The sequence below is a fragment of the Malus sylvestris genome, chromosome 15, assembly GCF_916048215.2.
Source record: "Malus sylvestris chromosome 15, drMalSylv7.2, whole genome shotgun sequence".
Taxonomy (NCBI): domain Eukaryota; kingdom Viridiplantae; phylum Streptophyta; class Magnoliopsida; order Rosales; family Rosaceae; genus Malus; species Malus sylvestris.
In genome coordinates this window covers 30014462-30031430 of record NC_062274.1, presented here as the reverse complement: position 1 = coordinate 30031430, position 16969 = coordinate 30014462, and the positions used below count along the sequence as shown (strand labels likewise).

Here is a 16969-nt window from a genome sequence, read left to right as displayed (position 1 = left end):
CCCCCAACTAAATCACTCTATTCCGCTATGTATACTTCAAAGAGTTCAATGAACGTCGATACCAAATTCTATGGAGGAAGCAATCAACATCCTTATGCCTCTGCAGATCCAGGAAACAACGGCGCCATTGATGGCGGAGCTACCCCCACAATGGACCAGATTTGTGAAGCCTTTATGAGAATCAATACCTCTGTTAACAGACTTTCAAAAATTCCAAGAGCTTTTCTGGCAGAGAACCGATCAAATCTTGTATCTCGGATTTCCATAAGAATAAAGGATGCGATGACACCTTTACGAACCCAGCAAAAATTGCTAATTCGAGCCCCTGTTCAAACTGACATGGAATCGTCTGATGACTAAAGGTCTGCAAAGAAACTAGTGGCTAAGCAGAGGCTTCAAAGAAAACGATCATTCAATGCTTGAAGAAAAGACTTGAGCAAAAGAAGGGCAAGTGGAAAGAAAAATTGCCTAAATTCTATGGGTATATCGCACTATCGTTCATAAAGCAACTGGATAAAGTACGTTTTCCATGGCTTATGAAACTAAAGCCATCATCCCAATCCACGTCATAATAATGCAAACTTGTATACTGAAGAACATATTGAATTGAAAAATGCTGGAGTTCTCAAGTCCGAGCTCGACTTTGTGGAAGAATGCATAAAATGTGCCTGAGTTTGACTTGCTACCTATCAACAACAGATCCGCTTGTACCACAACGAAAAGGTCAAACCTTAAAACTTTCAAAGTGGAGATCTTATTTTAAGGGAAGTCTTCAAGAACACCGAAGTACCTAGAGAGTGCAAGTTCGGGGAAAATTGGGAAGGTCCATACAAAGTCATTGGAGTAGGAGGCAAATGGCCATTCAACCCTACGCAGATGGATGAAACTCCAATTAGCAAGAGATGGAATATGGCCAAACTCCGGCGATATTATTGAGAACTTTAACACCGCTTGTCTACGCGTACACATGGAGAAGCATCTTGAAAGCTTGCCTTAGTTAAGGAGCAAGATGAGCCCCGATGTAACTACACATCGTATCACCTTAATCTTAGAGCTACACCTGTGATTAGGTTATCCAATTTCAGAGATATGTAGGCAATCAAATGTGGATTTACTCACACCCACCCATCAAACTCCCATTCTTTTATAATAAGAATTTAGTTTGATTATCACATGACTTTTGTTTGTTTGTTTATTTTTCTTTATTGTACATGGAAGCTCTCAATATCCTAAATATCACACAACTTTGAAACTCTGCAAAACTGCAAGTCTAAAAATTTAAAGCAATAGTATTAGAGGAGTTTCTTGTGATAAAGCTTAGTCCGTGGTGTTCCGGTTAGAAGGTTGGAATACTCGAGTCGTATTAAGTGATGTTACGTTTGGTGGACTATGGACATTGGGACATGACCCGTTATCTGGAGCTTCCAATGCACCATTTGCCTTCTAGAAAGTTTATGCAACCAAAAGTGTGTGGCTTATCCAATCAAACATGGGCTCTGGCTATTTAAGGGAATAATGAAAAGGGCAAACCAAAAATTAGTTGAGGGGTGACTCTGAACTCTGGTCCCGAAGTATGATTACTTCTATATCCCAGACTAGTGTACTAAGTCAAGTATGTTATGTTGCGGTCTCATTCCTAAAGCAGGTGTGGTAGAGTAATCCAAACATGAAAATCTCCATGATAGAATTTTATTCCAATGGATCTTTAATTCATGAAAGTAGTGTAGGAAAGTCAATTAAGTGTATTCCGAACAGAAACACCCAAGTCCGACGCATATTAGTCTGGTAAAATGATTAAAAGATGTTTTTGACCCCACGTGCAAGCGACCAAGTCTTTCATGAACTTTTTGTTTAAGGTTTACTAAGATGAACACGCAATTCGGACTGAGGAGGAAGCCTCTTATGGGTTACACATTTCAATTATTAAAATCCTCAAACACATAATGGAGCAAAGTGAACAAATAAACAAACTCAATGGTCAACTTCTCATACAACACTTAGATTAATCTTATTTAAGTGTTAATTATTACTACTCAGCCATCAAGGCAATTGAAACAAGTTAGCCTCACATTAAGATCTAGAGGTCATTCCGAGCAAGATTTATCACTTTCTTATCCTTAATCTGATTAATGCATTAAAGCAAGTTTCAGAGCAAAAGATTTTTTATGGGTCTTAAACCTAGTGTGGGAGTAGGTGGTATTCCGACTATCACTGTGGAAGTCTTTATAAACACTTAGTTTAGGGAATAACAATTTTTTGCAATGTTATGAAGGGATCTAAAGCTCACCTAAGTCTACAGGTTTATATGTGTTTGACTCTGTTACTTATTAACTCAAAGTTAGTTAACTCTGGAAAGCTTATTGGAATAAAAATATATTCCGCAATAAGGAAGCAAATAGTGCAAACTTCTAAGCATGTAGAAGATGAGGCAACTATGTTTTTTGGCTTGTCACTCTACTTCTGCTGTTAAAATGAGCATGTTTGGTATATTAATAGTGGATGCAGTAACTACATGGCTTCACATGATTCATTGTTGGTAAATTTTGATAAGTCTATGACTTCAAAGGTGAATATAGGCAAAGAACAGTTAGTACAAGCCACAAGAAAATGGTACTTTAGTTGATTGAAACAAAAGATGGAACTAGAAACATTAATGAAGTGATGTTAGTTCTAGATCTTGATGAAAATTTACTGAGTGGGTCAAATGATTCAGCATAGAACTTTCTACTAGTTGGTGATGATTTGGTGGGTATTTTTGAAGAAAACAATTGGAGTATCATGTAGCAACAATGCAAATGGCTAGAAATAGGTGTTTCCCCTAAATCATGAAGGATATGAATCCAAAAACTTTGAAGGGTATAGTTGAAGACAATGCTTGGGACTAGCATAAAAGCTAGGTCATTTGAATTTCCAATGTATAAAGTTGTTAGCTGACAGTGAAATGGTGTATCAGCTACCAAAAATAAAAGAAATACATGGTGTGTATGTAAGTTGTGTTGTAGAAAAAACAACACGGTGATGCATTTAGTAAACAGAAAACTTAGAGAGCAAGCTATCTTCTAGAGTTTTGTTCACTCATATGTGTATGGTCCTATGCAAGTCACTACACTTGGTGGAAACAAATACATATTCATTCATTGATGATTGCACTAGAACCTATCAGTTATACTTCATGAAACACAAATATGAAGTGTTCGGTATATTCAAGAAATTCAAAGCCATGGTTGTACTCAGAGTGGATGTCAAATAAAGAAATTGAAAAGTGATAGAGGTGGTGAGTATACCTTTATAGATTTCATAAATTATGTGAAAATGCTGGATTAGAAAGGCAGCTGACAATGACATATTCCTTTAACAAAATAGTGTTGCAGAGAAAAAGAATGAAACCATTGAAAAAATGGCAAAAAACATGCTACATGAGAAAAAGTTACCCTATTTCTTTCAGGGTGTGCAGCTAACACTGCATTCTACATACTTAATGGGTGTTCAACCAAGGGAGTTGCAAACAAGATACCATTTTGAGGATTCCAGTGGAAAAAAGCCATGAATCAAGCATCTCAAAGTGTTTGGATGTATTTGTTATTGTGATACTTCTGGATAGTTGAGAAAAAATTAGATGAAGCATTTGTCAAACGAATTTTTATGGCGTAAGGAAAGATTGAGAAGGGCTATAGGGTTTACAACTTGTCCATAAAAAAAGATCATGTTGTCAAGAAGTCTATGAAAGTGGAATCAGTGATTGGGAAACCAATAAAAAGGCTTTCAAAACTACCTATGAATTTGAGATTTGATGAGAGACTGAAAGGAGTTGAAATTGCGGAGGCCGAAACTAAACCACCATCTCAATTAGAAGGAGCAATGTTCAACAAGAATTGTTTTCACATTCTCAAACTGAGCAAGGTCAATCTAACTCTACAAGTGAAACTCCAGTGAAATGGAAAACTCTCAATGACATTTATGCTCGATGTAAAGGTCAATAATCAATCTTTAATAATATTGACTGATAAGCCTTTAACAGCACGTGCTAACAATTTTTATTTGTTCTAATGCACATTGCATGGCATTTCTGTTGTCTAAGATAAACATAATTTGCAATCAATTTCTAATCTTTGTATTCTTTGATTTTCTATCACAGAATAACATATCAGTTATCATGCAAGCTCTATGCGATAAGAATTTTTTTTTTTTTGTGCATATCCATTGTCTTTAACCTGTTAATTACATTGATAAATTGACTTTCAGTGTTTACTATCCATCTTATTCTTTAATATTTGTCATTTACATCTAGTTTCATATTATTTCAAGTATTAAATATATCAACTCTCATGATAACTCTATGTAACATGTAAATTTTTTTTATGGGTATCCATCAGCTTTAAATTGTTAATTACAGCGATAAATTAACTTTTAGTATTTACTATTCATGTTAGTCTTTAATGTTTGCCATTTTCATCTATTTTCATATTATTTGAAGTTTCAAATTCAACATCATTTACTCATTGATAAGGTGTTTGGCAATTTCTTTTTCTTGCTTTCCCATGTTTGATTATTAAGCAACAAGTGATTGGAACGTCTTGACGAAATGGACTATGAAATAATAGTCCCAAAAATTGAAGCAGGTGCTTGCTACGAGATTATGATTTTTTCACACCAACAAAATGAGAGGCCAGTATTGAGTAGTGTCGCACGACACTCATGTCATGTTCATTGCTAAAATAGTTTTTAACAAGTTGACAAGATTTGTATCCTTGACTGAACAAAGTTGATATCCTAACAGGTAATATTAGAATGCATTGGTACCTGTTTTATAAAACATTATCTTTTTTCAAATTTGGATATGTTATTTGTCATGTGGTTGGAGTCCAGCGTTTGAAGCCCATACAACTGAATCATAGAATTGATCACAAGTGTGACGTGGTCATTCAGAACATCATGTTATTTCCTCTACATAGCACATTTTTTAATTTTTTTTCTGTATCAAAGTGTCTATATCATGGATATCCAAATTGTTGTTTTTCTCTTTTGTGACATTGGGCTATCATATGCTTTTCTTAAAAAATATATAATTTAATGTATTTTGGATAAAAAGTTCTATAAGATTTTAATCGCTTTTTCAATATTTTTGTTAATTATTTTATTTGGCAGAAAAGAAGAAGCTAAGATTATATTGTGGTCAGACGTTACACATAGCTTTACTTCTTTGTCGTTCGATTCACTGCTCCAACCAATAATTGCAGCCTTTACGAGCTTGAAAGTCAAGCTATTTGTAGGTATATATTTTAATCAAAAAATTATTTGTTTGGTATTGTCTTTCTCAGATGTTTAGGTGCCAGTTTAGTTTTGAAATTTTGTATCTCTCTTTGCTAGACAGTGTTATATAGTTTTATTTAATCTTGAACTATTTTTTACAGTAAGTCCGGGTGTTCTGTGCCTCTATAACGCAAATATTTTTATGTGTGAAAATGAATTGTTATGCTATTATGTAGTGTTTGAACAACACAGTGTTCATACATATACTTTGTTGCATCTGTTTTAATTTTCTTCTTTAAAAATGAGTGCAGGTGTGAGTTAGTCATTTATCAATTTCCACCTATGTTTAACAGAACAATATATTATGACAATAAATTTGTTATCAAGGCTATATTCGATTTGCAAGAGTTAATTTTTACAGTTTCCTTTTTTCATTAAACACCATCCATGCAATGTAGACAAGGCCTAAATCCTATAGGTTTAAATTTATCCTTTTTTTTTTTCCAAACATTTACATAACTGCTTACAATGTCAGCTGATACATCTTTTTTCCTTCTTTCTATTTTCATTTTCTTATTTGTTAATATTTTGAGCATAGACAACATCATCCTCAACAACATTGGTTCAACGCTTTTCTTTGTTGATCCAGACACTCTAGAATCAAATTCATAAGAATAAGTGTAAGTCCATTAATTATCATAAAATAAAATTCATAAAACATTTAGAATTATTAATAGAAAAATAGTTATTGTTTTTTAATGCACATTCGACTAATGTTAGATCAAAATTGTTGCTGGTTTTCCGGCTGGCCTCACCCTGTTAGAACACTCCCTCCCTCCAATCAGGCAAATGAGATTGAAGTTTTGCAGACTGGAAAAAAGGTGATTATTGAAGAATTGGGCTATTTGGACCCAGATTTATATAAGGTACACATAATCCTTATATTTTATCGTGTTAGATTAAAACAATCTTATTCACTTTTTACTTCTTTCACAGAAGATTTCTATTTAATGATTATCGACCATCTAAACATCTTTCTGAATATTTCACAAGATGATACATTTTTGTGCAAGACATCAATTAAGCAATTTAACACAAGATATGAATGGTGGTATGCTGCTTGCCCTACATGTGCCAAACAAATGTACAAGGACCCAATGAGTGGTCAATTGATCTATAAAAAACATCCCAATCAAATCCCAACTACTTGGTAATGACTTAAACACCATATTTGACTTTTGTCAATTGATCATCGTCTCATATCGTTCTTAGACTGAAATTTATCATTTATTTTGTTTTTAATTACATATTTTAAATTAATAGTTCATTGATCATGCGGCCATATTACAAGTTAAAAACTTAATTGTTGGATGAATGTACGTACCTTTGTGCAGAAGCTTGAATCTCGACACACTCCTACAAACATGGACAAGTGCTTTGTTCTTCAGTGCACGTCTTGAACTTGGAAGGTCATTAGGTTGGCTACAGTATGTCGAGTTGCCCCTTGATTTTCACCTCCCAAGACCTAGGGAAAATAGTGATAGCCCTAGAGACCTAACTAGAATATGTGAACTTTATGGAAAAGCCTTGTGTTTCTCTCACACTATTTTCTCTCTTCCCTTAAGCCACCTTATGTAACTTTAGGAAGAGGATGATATAGTGAATTAAATGTCATTCACATTCCAAACTGAAATGGCTTTAGACATTCATCTAATTACTACGTTAGTAATTAGGATGTTAATATCCTCATGTGGGTGGACTCTTCAACTTGTGGAATTTGTCATATTAGATAAATCCTACATCTCCCACTTACCCATATAGGGTGTGGCATAATATCAATCAACATACTTAGTTCACATCCATTCTAGTTTATCTCCTTATACAAGAAATAGGACGCGCGACCTTGCAAGAAAAACGTACATAAGTATGAGCACTATCATTAAGCTATCACTAAACTTACAATAGTGCATCACTCGAAAGTTCATCGCTTTATACCCTAGATTGTTCGTCATAAACCATACTTGACATTCTTTATCCCTCGTTTATAAAAAGCAATGTCATGTCTCACAAGTATCATGTATCCATTTCTTATATTTGATAACAAATATCAAAAAGACGCTGCACAGCTAATGAATCACATGACATAGTGTTGTCTTCAAATTGTCTTCCCTAAGCTCTCATGTTAGTCTAATTTGGTTTAACTGCTTGCCTAGACACGCTTCTTGGGACAATAATTAACTCGATCGTTTTAGATAAACGTGCTAGAGTAGCAATCATCAAACCTCCTCTTTCTAACATAGGCTTTAGTCCAAAGGGCATAAATGGTGGAATTGTATAGACCCTTTGTGCTTCACACAGTGATTGAATCAGGGATTAATTCATCACTCTCACTTTTGGTCCATTATAGCACATACACTATGATTTGTATGCTATGGTGTATCCTCATCTCAATGAGTGTGTCATATGTCCATTGGACATACCCCATACAGATCTTAGTCTAGTCGCTACACAAGTGCCTAACCTGAGTCTTCTAGCATAGTCGCCCTCTCGGCACCCACCTAGATACTCACATCCGGTTCTACAAGCTTAAACATGAAATAAATTCATGTTCGACTTCTGTTAAGTCTCATTGTAGACATTTCGAAGGCGACATTCTATCTTGTGCATATTGGTATGTGCAACATACACATGTTCGGTCTCGCAGCCCAATGCGTTAAGGACCCAAATGTCTCATCATGCTCACTATCTCAGCACTAGGGCGAATCGCTTATGTGAAAAACGATTCTAGCTTGGCGACACTCGCAAAGATGTGTAAACAATCATTTTAAAAATAAATAAATATGAAATGAAAAACTTCAATGCCTTTTTATTCAAATAATAATATCAAATACAAAGAAAAAACACATCAAACCCTACGTAAACCCATTTTCTTTACATGAGTCAGAAAAGAGTTTCTAATTATGGGTTTAGTCATGGGATTAACAAGCATATTGCTAGTTGAGATATTTTTTAACACTACTTCACCCTTGGTAACCTTGTTCCTAAAGAAATGATATCGCGTATCTATGTGATTAGATTTGCCATGACACTTAGGATCCTTAGTGTATGCCAAGGCTGAAGTACTATCACAATAGACAAGTACAACTTCATGGGCATAAGTTGTAATACCCATTTGGCGTAGAAACCTTCTTAGCCAAACATCTTCTTGAACAGTTGATCCAAGTGCAACATATTCTGAATTCATTGTGGACAGAGCAACACAAGTTTGTTTCTTGCTACACCAAGAAACAATTTCACCTTCAAGGATAAAAGCATAACCTGAGGTGGATGTTCGTTCATCTCTATCACTTGCCCAGTCAGCATCACTATACCCTTTTAGCTTCAGATCCCTTCCTTAGTAACATAGAGCTAAGTCTTTTGTTCCTTGTAGGTATCTCATAATCCTTTTGATAGCTTGCCAGTGAGCTTATCCAAGATTAGCTTGATAGCGGCTTACCATGGCCATGCATATCAAATGTCCGGACGCGTGCAAAGCATTGCGTACGTTAGACTTCCTACCGCAGAGGAATTGAGTACGTTTTCCATTTGTACTTTCTCTTTCTTAGTCTTTGGACATTGTTCTAAGGACAATATCGCCCTTTTTCCATAGGAGTGTCTATGGGTTTGGAGTTCTCCATCTTAAACCATTCAAGTACCTTTTAATGTAAGTCTCTTGAGACAAACTCAGAAGTTTTCTTGAGCGATCTCTCATGATCTTAACTCCAAGCATATAGTGTGCTTCACCCATATCTAATATCTCAAAATGGGATGACAACCACGTTTTCGTAGTTTCTGTGGAGGTCTTGTCATTTCTTGCTAGTAGGATGTCATCAACATACAGAGAAAGTATGAGAATACTTTTTCTAGATTTCTTAAGATACATATAGTGGTCTTCCTCAATCATCTAAAAATCAAATGAAGTGATTGAGTTATGGAATCTAATGTTCCACTGTCTAGACGCTTGCTTGAGGCCATAAATGGAACGTTTTAGGCAACAAACGTTGTGCTCTTGTCCCTTGGCCTTGAAGCCTAGTGGTTGATATATATATATATATATATATCTCCTCGTCTAGTTCTCCATTGAGAAATGTTGTCTTTAACATCTATTTGGTAAAGTTCCAAATCTAGTTGAGCAACAATAGATAAAATGAGAATTTAGGTAAACCTCACCACAGGGGAGAATGTCTCTTCATAGTCTACACCCAATTGTTGAGTGTATCCTTTCGCTACAAGGCGTGCTTTATATTTGTCAATTGAACCATTTGTCTTGCGTTTGATTTTTAAAACCCGCTTGTTTCCAGTGGTTTTACGCTCAGGCGGAAGATCAACTATGATTTGTATTTAAACTAACCTAAATTATAGATTAATTTAAACCAAATTAAACTCGCAAGCGCACAAATCAATTGTAATAATATATGCAAATACGAGGTCGATCGCACAGGGATTGCTTTAACACCAATTTAACTGATTAATCACACTAGACTTAATTAAACAAACAAAGGATAGATTGAATTGAATAATTGATTAAGACTATAATTAACAAGAAAAAAAAGACAATTAATTAAAATAAACACACGACACAAGAAGAAATTGAGAAACAATGGAAGTCTAAGGTTATGAATCCACCAATAACAATCTGATTTACTTTTCCTAGAGCCAACTACTATCCAATTACCATGCCAATGTTAAAGGTTGTTCTTTCTAAGTTATGAATTCAGGCATCAACTCTTGTATCTCTAGATGATAATTATATCCTATTGGTTAGGCATACAATTGAACACATAAAACCCATTAAGCGTAGAAGAATCATGTCAACCAAGAAAGACTAGCTTGATATTGGTCATCCTCACTACTTTGTCTACTCTTCTTAATTTTAGTTCCAATAAACCTAATTGATTGGTCATCCTCATAGATTTATCTAAATATCTAGATGCAAAATTCCTAAAGATGATCAGTCATTAGAAATCTGAATCTAGAACAAAATACCCACAAAGATTAAAAATATAACATGGCATATAATCAAATAATAATTAACAAAGTACTTCACAAATATTCATATCATGGCTTCATCATAAACCTTAGAAAATAACTTAGTTACACATAGAAATAAAAATACAAGAAAGATAGACCCCAAAAACCAAGGCAAAGCACGTCCCTAAGCTCTTCTTCACAAATTACAGAGATGGTGAATGGTGTAGTGGTTGTGTGGTAATATGGGTATGTGGGGGATATGTAGAGAGAGATTAGGGCACCTTATTTATACTAGAAAAACCCTAAAAGGTCTGGGAGAAACTCTCCTAAAATAAAACAAACTCCTAAACAATTAATGACGTAAACTAGGAAAGGATCATTCTTGGCTTGGGAAACACGTCATCTGTCTTGCACGCCAGTTTTGGAATCGATTTATCTTCTGAAAAATTATGTAAAACTATGAGAAATGTAGATTTATCTCTTATATTTCCAGGAATATATCGCATGCTAGTAAGAAAAATCGGGAAAGCTTTCAAATCTTCATTCTCCCACAGCTACGCAATTCTAACGGGAAAACAATTTCTGCGGGATTGATTTATAAAACGGGAATAAATGGCTTCATGGAAAATTATGAAATTCGGATACAATGATCTTCAGCCTCTTAGCTTCCTTCTCCAATTGGTCTTGCATCAAAACTCCTCCAGAAAGTTGAATTATCACCAAAAATGTTCTAAGTGCGCAGATTGGCTGAAACTGAGAAAAGGAAAGTACTAAGGTTCTTTTATAATCAATTCCTTAACAAAACTTAGGGATTATTAACATGAAAATATGATAAATAATGCACCTATCAAACTACCTCCCAATAGTATTCTTGTCTATGGAGCTCATCTCATCCTCCATTGCAATTATCCACTTCTCTTTGGCAGGTAAAGTTAATGCTTCTTTGTAAGAAGAAGGTTCATCATCTTCTGAAGCTATGAAAATGTAGGTCTCTCCATCAACCTCAAAACAACGTTTGGGTATATGTCCTCTTTTGCTCCTTCGACCTGTGTGACCTAATCACAGCTTGAACTTGCTGCTCATCAGTGAAGATACTTCCAGCAGCTTTCAAATCTTGTATCATACTGGACATCTTTCTCAAATGTTCAGATACAAAGTGCTTGGGATCCATCCTATAAACCTCAAACTTCAACACCAAACTTCTCAGCTTAGTAGTTGAGGTACCACCGAAAGCAAATTTTAGCAGGTCCACATTTCCTTAGCAGTCGAGTACCCTTCATACTCACTAATAAGATCATCATGCATGTTGTTTAACATTGTAAAGCACAAACTTCAATCTTTCTTGAACCAAGCATCATAAAACCTTACTCTAGCCGTATGCTGAGCCGTAGTGGTTCCATCTATCTCCATGTTAGGCTCAACCAGGGAAGCCTCCAAAGGCTCTAGGAGCTCTTGTTCATTGAGAAGATATTGGATCTTCCTATGCCAAATATCATAGTTGGTTCCAACTAGCTTTTCACCTTCGGTCAAATCAACAACTTTCTTCGCAGCTTTTTCTTTCTACAAGGGTGAAATAATTTATGACATCATTTTACACATCTTTCGTTTATCACATTGTTCGTTTATTTATTTCAAAAACCCATTAGAAAAACATCTCACTTTTCTCATAGGTTGAAATAAAAAAATTTGCTAAGTTGCTCCTAATTATTTTCGAAATAAATCTTAGTTAAAACATAATTTCATTTTACGTTTTAAGCTATCCAATTTCATGCATCATCCAATTGAGTGCAAGAAAAAACAATTATAAGCAAAGACACAAACAATCACTTAGTATTCATACATATAATGGACCCTTCGTTGGGATTAAATTAGGGTTACAGACAATGGGCTCAACAAGTGGGCCTTTGTAAGTGTGACCAAGTCAAATCCGAGAGGGGTGGCAATGCGAAACTTTTAAAAACTGACCCTCTTTGACACCAAAGGTCTCCTTAAAGATTTTTTCTAGACACCACATCAAGTAAGAGGCGACCATTAGTGAACCCTAGTCGAATATCTAATTTTAGGCCCAACTAGAGCATGTTTGATGAATATCCTAAATATGGATCATTTTGCTAAATGACATGTTCAAAAACTAGCCCAATCCAATAATTCACAATTAAATAATAAAATAATCATATTTAAATATTCTTCTAAAGAACATTCCTTTCTAATTTAAAATGCTCAATCAACGTGAACAAATTTAATCGACATAATCATTTTGACATTTCAAGAATTAGATTCGACTCAGTGAGACAAGTTTAACAGTGTTAACAATATCTCCATATACCTAGTGGTACTAGTGTACTCGCCTAGGCCGAGAGTGGAAGAGAACTGACAACTGTTCATCTTTTTCCTCATGAAATCTGGAATTTCTAGATTTCTTGTTCTCACGAAGCCGTTTATAGAGGCCATAACTTTGTCAATATGTATCTGTTTTATGCATATTTTATATTGTTAGAAATCTCAGATTACTATCTACAATTACGTCTTCTTGGGTGAATTCCAAAAACAACTCTACGTGCACGAAAAAAGGCTCGCAAAAACCTTGAAATTTTTTATTTTTCATGCTAATCCGATACAAAAGTTTCAATTTTCTCTCTAACCGCTTGGTTTTTCTTTACCATATTTTAAACATAATTTAAAATGAATGTAAAGAACATATCCCAAGCATTTAAACCTAGAAAAAACAAGCATGCCAAAAACGAAATTTTAAAAGCAAGCATCCATGGTTTTTCAACATTCCTAACATGGCACATTCATAAATATCTCATGTAATCGTGTGAGTGTGTGAGTGGCTCTGATACCACTGTTGGATGAACGTATGTATCTTTGTGTGGAAGTTTGAATCTTGACACGCTCCTACAAACCCGAATAGGTGCTTTGTTCTCCTGTGCACTTCTAGAACCTCGAAGGTCGTCGGGTAGGCTACACTATGTCGAGTTGCCCCTTGGTTTTTGCCTCCCAAGACCTAGGGAAAATAGTGATAGCCCTAGAGACCTAACTAGAATATGTGAACTTTATGGAAAAGCCTTATATTTCTCTTGCACTAATTTCTCTCTTCCCCTAAGCCTCCTTATATAGCTTTAGGAGGAGGATGATACAATAATGAATGAAATGCCATTCACATTCCAAACTGAAATGGCTTTAGACATTCATCTAATTACTACATTAGTAATTAGGATGTTAATATCCTCATGTGGGTGGACTCTTCATCTTATGGAATTTATCATATTAGATAAATCCTATATTAATCAAGTTTGAAACACAACTTTACGCAGCCATCCTTTGCTTTTTCATATGATTAGTATTAACATTAAATTATAACATCGAAAGATCTATAAGAATGCAGTTTTCAAGTTATTAGGCCATTTATCCTTTGTCATCAATGTTTTTTCTGGTTGAGTGAAGGTACAAAGTGTTCTTGGTCTTTGAAGATGAAACGAATGAAATCAATGCTCTCATTATTGGAAAATTAGGTGAAAAGTTCTTTGGCACAACGTGCAAAGATTTGGTTTTCAATCAAAGATCAACATATCAAAAGCAATTGCCAAGCGAGTTTCTCAGACTTATAGGCCAAAGGAAATTTTTTCACCTCCGAAGTTGATGAAATTTGTTGAATTCAAATTATTTTCTCATCTACAATGTTTATGAGGACACCATGATCCAACCAACAACTCCACAGTCTATGAGCAAAGAAATTGCAGTGTCTTCCACAACAGTTTCATAGTCTACTACACCGCCTAAAACAACTGGAGAATCACATAAGAGAATAAGAGATTCAATCAAGAGAGCCCTTTTTACAGGAGCTGAAAAAAGTTTTATTCTGCATACAGCTTTTTTTTCTCGATCTCAAATTATTTTCAATGTGATCTTAATTTATTTTTCCAATCTCTTTAATATGTTTGGCACAGTGAGGTAGAGAAATCTCTTAAATAGATGTGCAGGATTTTGACCAGGTTCTAATCAAGTTGTTGAAAAAAAAAAAAAAAAATATTCTCCAACTAGCGCAAAAACAAACACTCCTCTACAAAAGAAAACTAGGTAACTTGGCTTTATTCCCATATTTTATCTAATGTAACCATATTTATACACACTTTATTTCATCTCAGTTAGCATTTGCATCTTTTTTTTTTCTTGCTCTACACGTTCTTTTATTTGCAGTCACTGTCGGAAGGAACAAACTTTTGCTGTTGTACAAAACAGTGTTACTGTCTTTTGTGAATAGGCCATAGTAACATCAATTCCCCTATTTTTTGTGTACATGAACAATCTAATGTTTTCAAATCTTTCATCTACAACTACTAATGTTGATCAAGACCTAGCATAGCTACTAGGGGGAAATATCAGACTAATCGTTTTTGTACATCAAATGACAGAATGTTTCCTAATGCTTTTTTGTATAAATTGCTTAAATCTAGACAATGGCCTGTAAAAAATAATGACTGCATTTAGTATGCAGTCTTTATTATCTTTATGTTAATAGTGTTAGTCTACATTTCTATGCATTTATACTTTTAGAACATGTTCTATAGTTTAATTTTCATTCCCGCAACAATGTGCGAGCACGGTTTTCTAGTATAAATCTATTATTGGTGTCAAATAGGTTTTCAAGACAAAATTGAACTTGGATGACACAATACAGAAGTACAAGGCAAGGCTAGTAGCTAAAGGCTACTCTCAAAAGCTTGAAATTAATTTTAGGGAGACCTTTGCACCTGTTGCAAGGTTAGACACAATAAGAAATTTGATTGTACTTGCAGCTCAGAAATGTTGGAAGTTATATCAACTAGACGTCAAATCTCTTTTTCTTAACGGAGTACTACATGAGAGGATTATGTAGATCAACGTGAGGGGTTTGTGCTTGCATATGGAGCATTGTATAGCCTGATTGATTAATTAGAATACAAACACTAACATGTTGTGAACATTCCTAGTTTAAGTATGATTATGTAAATCCTATATTAGATTTGATTCTAGTTATCCTTTCCTATTACAACTTGTATTACTTGGAGAAGAAGGAATATCTTCTCTCGCTTTACTACTATAAATAAAGGCACAATGTAGGAGGGATAACAACACACATTCCCCTACAATTCTACAAACACACATGTCTCTTCCTCTCTCCTGTGCTGCTGGCCCCTCTCCCTTTGTTAGATAAAAATAGACCACAACACGTTATCAGCACACTCTTACCGCTGCGCTTAGGAATCTGACGTTGGAGAATTTTTTTCTGCATCAAACCAGTTCATCCATATCATCACGCAATCAGGTTCTTTCAAAACAACGGCTTTTAACTCGATATTTTGCAAGCCCTGATAGCATGAACATTCATCATGATGCATGACCCAACTTTACGTTTAACGTATTTTAGATTCTACATAAATTGTGTATGCCTCATAACCAAAATTGCTACAATTATGTGAATTTGATATTTGCCATGAATTGAATCTTACATATGTACATGCATTGAAACTATTATTTACATATGCATCAAAGTAAATATGTGATTCATTGAATTATATATGCATCTCATTGAATTAATGAAAAAAAAAAGAGAAATTTTTTGCGATTGGGACTAGGGTTCTTTCGAACCAATGACCACCATCTTGCAGATGGGGTCTCCACACCAAACCGAGAGCCTGCAGCTCTCATCTTCTCCAGAAAACCCATGGAGCAGAAGCTCCAAAACCCCAAACCCAGAAATCCGACACCTTTCATAGTGTCCTCAACCATGGCATGGCCTGCAGCCACAACCCTGAACCTTTGGTTCATATTCCTGACGACCTGAAGTCGTCCCATGTCGGCAATTGAACCGAGATTCACTGAAATCTCGTCAGAATTTTCTCGAAAATTCGATTTCAATTTTTAGGGTTTTATAGTTGTTGAAACGTTGAGATTCTATTATCTCCGTGGTTGTCCATGACAACCGTGACTCACTCCGAGCCCCAACAACCCCGACACGACCACCTGCAGTGGCGCCGTCGATAAAAAACCGGTGTTCTTCCCCGGTGATATACACCCAGCACACGCTGGGGTGTTTTTGGTTCATACCCGGGCCCATTAGGGCTTAGATGGACACGGTCACAAACACCAGCCCTCCGGGCTTTGGTGTTTTGCTTAAAGCCTTGCCATTTGGGCTCACAGATTGCAGCCCATCCATTTGGCCCATTTTCTTCTCAGCTTGATTAAAAAAAAAAAAACAATTTTTTTTTGTTTTTTTTGGGCTCGCCTGCAGCGGCCCAGCCTGAAAAAAAAGAAATTTTTTTTGCTGCCTACAGCAGCCCATTTCTCTTGCCATGTCTCCCCGTGAGCCTGCAGCTCACCTGAGACCCCACATCCCATTTTTTTAGGCCTAGGTCTCATGGAACAATTCTTTCAAGCCACCCATGGCTTAGTGTTTTCTTTTGGAGCCCGAGATTTTATTATTTCATATCTTTCAATAATTTGGTTTTTATATTTTTTTCACACACATTTTTAATTTGGCCCGAAGTCCAAATAATTAATTCAATTATAATTATACAATACTTTTGCATATACTTGTTGCATATTTGTTTGCATATATATTTGTGTTTGCCTGCAGTAATATATGAACCTGAAGTTCATAATTACTTTGAAACCTGAAGTTTCTTATAAACATGCCTTGTTTGAAAACCTGAAGTTTTCACTTAAA

At 35.3% G+C, this 16969-nt stretch overlaps 1 pseudogene; it reads left to right on the top strand.

The window, feature by feature from the left end:
• The first annotated feature begins 6260 nt into the window (after window positions 1-6260).
• Window positions 6261-14043, top strand: LOC126602899 (uncharacterized; annotated as a pseudogene).
• The last annotated feature ends 2926 nt before the right edge of the window (window positions 14044-16969 follow it).